The 7,349-nt window shown below is 53.8% G+C and overlaps 1 pseudogene; it reads left to right on the top strand.

Moving 5' to 3' along the window:
* The first annotated feature begins 1,378 nt into the window (after positions 1-1,378).
* LOC123396500 lies at positions 1,379-6,995 on the top strand (annotated as a pseudogene).
* The last annotated feature ends 354 nt before the right edge of the window (positions 6,996-7,349 follow it).

The following is a 7,349-nucleotide window of genomic DNA, read 5'->3' as shown; positions in this document are numbered from 1 at the left end:
ATTCATGTCCTGCGTCACAGGGATGCAACCCCCGAGGAAGCATACACCGTCGCTGGTATGCTTGAGGCAAGGGCGCAGCAAGGCCAAAGGGCGTAGGGTTCTTATGGATGGTAGGTGACCTTGAGTCATGATGCTTAGGGTCCCCCCTTGACATGTAGACGGCTCATGCCAAGGAAATCGGGATGCCTCAGGAAGGATCTAGAGGAAGAAACCCGAGGAGCGTGTTTATACTTAGCTCCTTGAGGGTGTGCGGCTTGCAGCGTGCCCTCTGAAGGGAGCGACTCGTAAGGTGCGGTCCCTTGTGAATCCTTTCATTCGCGGGACACCGCTCACGAGGCCTCCAAAGGGGAGATGTGGCCTCCAAACTCTTGCATGATGGAAACTGCCAAATAATGCCACGGGGCGCACTCGCTAGGTTGCGTGTTGTTGTCACACGAGGAGATGAGGTCACCAAGGACCTCGTGAGATGATGTACACAATAGCAGACCCGCGAGCCAAAGTTCAGTCGCTTGGGTTTTGCAGTGCTGAAGGAACTAACTCGACCACACGTATCATGCCCAGCCCTCTCTCACGTGACAAAAATGAAGGAGATCACAAGCACGCACCCCTCTTGAGGCATAGCCATGTGCAAGCACACATGGAGTCTAACGGAAGCAAGCTCTACTGATGTATTGAAACACCCCTAGTGTTATGCTACAGTAACTCACGCTAATGGTTTCATGTCATTACATTAAATTTGATAAAATTCACTTTTGATCCAAACGTAGTCCAATTTGAAATTTAAAATAAAGTCAAATTATTTGTTCTTCAAACATAAAACAAAAATGTTCATAATGTTGAAAATAACCCCTTAGTAATTTTGGGATAGAAACCAACATTTTATAAAGTGGTTAATTTCCTTGAAATAATTAAAACATAGGCCAAAACATTATGTAAAATGCCTTTTCTAAATTATGAAAATACAAACCATCCGAAATAATTGCCAAACTTTTTGTGGTAGTGTCTATTATTGCATTATAATTATTGGTGCAAGTTTTATATTTTATAAAACTAAAATACTTTTGTTTTTACAAGAAAATAGTAAAAACTAAAAATAATAATAAGTCCTACTATGCCACTGGGCGCTATGCAGCCACAGTGCAGCCTAACCCACAATAGCTCGCCTTTCTCCTACCTAGTAACACAGGAGGATGCAAGGCACGACGTGGCAGGCTTCCACTCCGAGAGAGGTCAAGACCATCCCCGCACGATAGGAGAACCCTAGAACCTTCCCATTCCCCATGCTCGCCCATCTCCCTCTCTGGTTTGTTCACGCCCGAGATGCAGTCGAAGTTGCCTCGTCGTCGCCGAGCCACCATTCTTCTAGCATGACTGGAGGATGTCCAGGAGCCCCGACGGGTTCCTCTTTGTCGTCCACGACACCGCTTCAAAGCCGGGGCACTTTGTGGAGCCTCTCATGCCCATTTCCTTTGTTGTTGTCCGCGCCATCCACCACATCGATCTCCTCGTCCTCGACCATCCCTTGCCCGTCGACCCGTTCACAATCTCTCATGTGAGCCTCTCCTCCGGATCCCCCGTTTTTCACCATGCTCCCGTTATCATCGTAGATCCGTCCCCATGCTCGTCCGCTGCACTCCAAGCTCTGCTCCAGTGCGGGATAGCTCTCCCTTGTCTCGCACTGCGTGAGCACCTAGCCACGCCCGCCGCTCCCAGAACGGCCTGCCCACCTGTGGCTGCACCCTCCGCGCCCATCGATGACCATGCCACCCATAGTCGCCCCTGCTCGCCTGCCTCTGCACCACATCGTCCTGTCGCCGAGTCGCGCTTGCAGATGCTACTCCTGCATCAGCAGCGGACTTATCCAATGCAATTCAGTTAACGGTTTAACTGAACATGCAACACCTGTTGGGCCTCAGGCCGTGTGCGTCTGTTAGAGGGTCGTGGGCCATATAAGGTGTGGGTTGTAAGACATCAACTACTTATGTACGCATCACGAGAGTAAACCACAGCGAGTAATTGACGATCTTCTTTCCCCTTCTCCAGGCTCCTCCTCACCAACCGTGTCTCTTCTCTCTCCCCCTCCTAATTCTGGATCGAGATCTCCCGTAGGCATTACAATTGGTGATCAGAGCCTTCCTAGAATTTTTTTCCATCGATTGACACCGTCGTTGCTCGCTTATCCTCTAGATCGAGCGGTAACATCCACCAAGCTAGGTGCTAGCCGCTCCCTTAAGCTCGCCCGAAATCCTACTAGGGTTTCCCCTCGATTCGGAGCGCGACCACGGCTTCGTCCAAACCCTCGGCGCAGACCCGTTGCGTGCTTGACAAGAAAACAGACACCATGGAAAAGCTGCACAGCCTGCTCGAGTCCGTTCTCCGCCGCCTTGACGCCAACCAGAAGACCTCCGACGAGCGCCACCAAGCGCAGGTCGCGTACAACGACCAGGTCTCCAAAGAGCTCAAACATCTGGCCAAATAGATCGATTAGACGCAGGCAGATGTAGATGAGGCTTGCAAGTCTCCCTCGCCGCCAGACCCCACCGCGGCGGGCAACCCCGACACATTTGCGCCCGGAACGACGACGACCCGGGGCTCCTCGAACCAAGCGTCACCACCATCGGCCCCAATGATCCGCCCACCGCCACAACCGCCGCTCTACACCGACGGTGCACCACATCTCCCGTTCGCTCGGCTCGTTGGCCACGGCCCACCCCTGCTGTAGAATTCGCCCCCAGCATACGAGCAACATCGGGGGGTCGAGCACTACATCAAGCCGCCCAGGCATGATTTCCCCCGCTTTGACGACGACGCGCCGCGCATCTGGCTTGAACGGTGCACCTCCTACTTCGAGCTCTATCGGGTGCCGCAGCACAACTGGGTCACCACGGCCGGCCTGTACATGGATGGGCTCCCGACGATGTGGCTTCAGGCATTTCGATAGATACACCCTGCTATGTCATGGCCAGCATTCAGATCAGCTGTGGAAGCAGAGTTCGGGCTTGAAGAATTCGAAGCACAAATGAATCAGTTGGTCCAGTTGCATCATACAGGGAGTGTGCAAGAGTACTGTCAGCAATTCGAGACATCCATGTACCATCTCTGGTCCTTGGATCCAACACTGAGCACACAGTTCTTCATATCTCAGTTCCTGCTGGGTCTGAAAGTTGAACTTCGACTGGGCGTCTGTTTGCATGCTCCCACAAGCATTACTCAAGCTGCTGTGTTTGCACGGATTCAAGAAGAGGAACTGGAGAAACAACGGGCACCACGCAACTGCATTGTTCCCGTGGGCCGACCACCACCATCTGCGACAACATCCACTCAGACATGCATTGTTTCCCAACCCCGTCTCGGCAGAGACGATTACGCCCGGGAACGACAGCTCAAGGAATTCCGACGAGCCAACGGCCTCTGTTTCCGCTGTGGCAACAAGTACTCACGCAATCATCAATGCAAACGCACAGGACAGATACTGATGATAGAAGTGGGAGATTTCGGCGAAATTCATTCACATGATACAGTGCACGCTCTGCAATTATTGGACCCGCCCGGTGCCCACGAGCCAGAATGTTGTGCAACATCACAACATCCAGTCTCTAGGGATGAAGCGCCCTCAACCATTCGCCTTCGCGCACAAGTTGGAGACCAATACATGTTACTGCTTGTGGATTCAGGGAGCTCACATAGTTTCCTCAGTGACTCCTTTACAAAGAGTGTCAGCCCAAACAGAGGCATTGCCCCCGGTGTCAGTCCGGGTGGCCAACGGTCAGTGTCTGCATTGCAACAAGATTGTGCGAAATTTGGAGTGGCGAGTACCTGGACACACGATTCACACCGACCTCACACTCCTACCATTCAGGGCATATGATGGAGTACTCGGGATGGACTGGTTATCCTCGCACAGTCCCATGAATTGCCATTGGCAACAGAAGACGATCACGTTCGAGACTGAAGGAAAAACTGTGCAGCTTCAAGGGGTCAGAAGTTCTGATATCCCACCAATTACTGAGTTAGATGCGTATGAACTCCATCGCATGGAAGTGGCCAATGATATTTGGACTGCATCCCTAGTTACAGTCGAGCGGTCTGAGAAAGGGATCACAGAACCAATTCCACTAAACATCCAGAAAGTACTTTCTGAATATCAGGATGTGTTCACTGAACCCAGCACTTTACCCCCCCCCCCCCCCCCCCCCAGCGTCAGTACGATCATGGCATACATCTCGAGCCGGGCACTTCTCCAATCAACACGAAGCCCTATCGATACTCCCCAACACAAAAGAATAAAATCGAAAAACAAGTGTAGGACATGCTGAAGATCAGAGTCATCGCTCACAGCATGAGCCCCTTCGCTGCTCCAGTCCTGCTTGGGAAGAAAAAGGACGGCAGCTGGAGATTGTGTATCGAATTCAGACGGCTGAAATCTGCAACTTTCAAAAACAAGTTTCCACTCCACTCGTTGACGAGCTTCTGGACGAATTGGCTGGTGCTACATACTTTTCCAAGATTGATCCGCCCACAGGAAATCATCAAATCCATATGCGCAAGGAGGATGAAGAGAAGACGCCTTTATAAGCCACCACGGGCACTACCACTTCAGGGTGATGCCATTTGGCCTCTGCAACGCCCCGGCAACATTTCAGTGCCTCATGAACACTGTGTTTGGGCGATACGTCCGTAAGTTCATCATCATTTTTCTCGATGACATTTTAGTCTTCATCACTGACCTACACGAACACGAGGAGCACCTTCGCCTCACTCTGCAACTACTCCATGAACACCAAGTTTTCACCAAGGCAACCAAATGCTCGTTCGCACAAACCGGCATCGAATACTTGGGGCACGTGATCTCCAAGGATGGGGTCGCCACTGATTCAAGCAAGACCAGCGCAATGCAGGCCTGGCCTGTGCCAACGACACCCACCGAGCTCCGCGGGTTCCTCGGGCTGACCGGATATTACCCAAATTCATTTCTCACTACGGCATCATCGCGTAGCCACTTACTCAGCTCCTGACAAAGAAGGGGTTCGCATGGGATGACAAGGCCCAGCAGACAATCGACATCCTCAAACAAGCCATGGTGAGCACACCAGTGCTGGCGCTTCCAGACTTCACGCGGCCGTTCGCCATCGAGACCGACGCATGCGACACCGGCGTGGGCGCGGTGCTCACGCAGGGCGGCCACCCCACCGCGTACCTCAGCAAGGCCCTGGGTGTCAAGAATCAGAAGCTCTCGACCTATGAGAAAGAGTGTTTGGGAGTCATGACGGCGATCGACTAGTGGAAGACATACCTTCAACGCGCCCCATTCGAGATCATCACAAACCACAAGAGTCTGTGCGATCTTACCGACTAGCAACTTTCCATGGACCTCCAGCGCAAGGCCCTGTCCAAGCTGGTCAGGCTGCAGTTCACCTCCCGCTACAAGAAGGGCAAAGACAATGGCGCCGCAGATGCGCTCTCCCGCGTCGGTCACCTCCTCGCACTCGACGCTCTCTCGCTGTGTCAGCCCCAATGGCTTCAGGAGGTGGCTAATTCCTACGAGACCGATACAGAGTCACAGGAGCTGCTGGCCAAGCTGGCCGTCACCGCCATTGATGACCAGGGGCTCACATTACATAATGGTGTCATCCGGCAGCGTGGGCGCCTCTGGATTGGCGCCAACTCGGTGTTACAGACCAAGCTTGTCGCCGCCCTCCACCACAGTGCAGTGGGCGGGCACTCCGGCGCCACGGCGACCTACCACCGCGTCCGCAAGCTGTTGGTCTGGCCAGGTTTAAAGCGTGTTGTGGAGGATTTCGTCAGGCAGTGTTCGGTGTGTCAGCATACCAAGCATGAGCACACACACCCTGCCGACAAGCTCCAACCGCTTCAAATTCCAAAGGCACCATGGTAGGAGCTGACCATGGATTTTGTGGAGGGGCTTCCCAAGTCTGAGGGCTATGACGCCATCATGGTCTTCGTAGACAGGCTGACCAAGTATGGGCACTTCGTCCCACTCCGCCACCCCTTCACAACCGTCCAAGTTGCTCGTGCCTTCTGGGAACACATCATCAAGATGCACGGCGTTCCCCATTCCATCGTCTCCGACCGCGACAAGATCTTCATGAGTGCCATGTGGCACGAATTGCTCGCCGCAGCGGGCACCAAGCTACTATACTCCACCGCAGACTACCCGCAGACGGACGGCCAGACAGAGCGCGTCAACCAGTACTTGGAGATGTACCTACGGTGTGCAGTGCATGACACACCGCGCCATTGGCGCAAGTGGCTACCGGCGGCGGAATTCTGGTACAACTCCGCGCACCACGCTTCCCTGAACTGCTCTTCGTTTAAGGCGCTGTATGGCAGAGAGCCCAATCTGGGGGGTCTGCCACAATTGAGCGACGAGCTTCCCAGCGACGCGGCATCAAGCGACATGGACTGGACATCGCACACGGACCTACTGCGTGTGCAACTCGAGCATGCCCAAGCTCGCTTCAAGACGCAAGCTAATCGACACCGAGCAGAGCGCGCCTTCGACGTCGGCGAGCAGGTTCTCAAACTGCAGCCATACTCACAGTCTTCTATCGCCAATCACCCCTGCCGTGGCGGGCAAACTGAACCAGTGGCAATCCTCGAAATACGCATGATGAGGAAGGGAGATGCCCCCGTGGTGCAACTACTCGTCCAATGGGCAAACATGCCGCTGTCGGCCACAACCTGGGAAGACTATGATGTCCTTCGCCATCGGTACCCTTCAACTTGTATCTTGGAAGGGGCTTCTTCAGAAGAGGGGGGCAATGACGTGCCTGCAGATGCTACTCCTACATTACCAGCGGACTGATCCAGTGCAGTTCAGTTAACGGTTTAACTGAACGTGCAACACCTATTGGGCCTCAGGTCGTGTGCGTGTGTTAGAGGGCCGTGGGCCATGTAAGCTGTGGGTTGTAAGGCATCAGCTACTTATGTACGCATCACCAGAGGAAATGACAGCGAGTAATTGATGATCTCCATTCCCCTTCTCCAAGCTCCTCCTCACCAACCTTGTCTCTTCTCTCCCCCTCCTAATTCTTGATCGAGATCTCCCCTAGGCATTACATGTCGCTGCTCTGTCCTGCTACCATGCTGCTACTCCTGGCCGCCCCGCGCTGCCGCTTCTTACTATTGTTGCTGCACCGCACCGCGCCGTGAGGGCCGTCACTAACAGGAACGCGCCCTGCTCCCCCCCCCGGCGTGCTCTGAGCTGGTCGTGGGCGCCCCTCAATGAGCGACGATGCGCGTGAGCCCATCGTGTCCGGCTTGGGTCTGTGCACTGTGGACCCGGCCCCTAGTTTAATTGGGGCTAACCACCATTAGTATTAACCCCC

The sequence above is a fragment of the Hordeum vulgare genome, chromosome 5H, assembly GCF_904849725.1.
Source record: "Hordeum vulgare subsp. vulgare chromosome 5H, MorexV3_pseudomolecules_assembly, whole genome shotgun sequence".
NCBI classification, from domain to species: domain Eukaryota; kingdom Viridiplantae; phylum Streptophyta; class Magnoliopsida; order Poales; family Poaceae; genus Hordeum; species Hordeum vulgare.
Note: the sequence above shows the minus strand (reverse complement) of the source record. Positions and strands in the feature narration are given on the sequence as shown.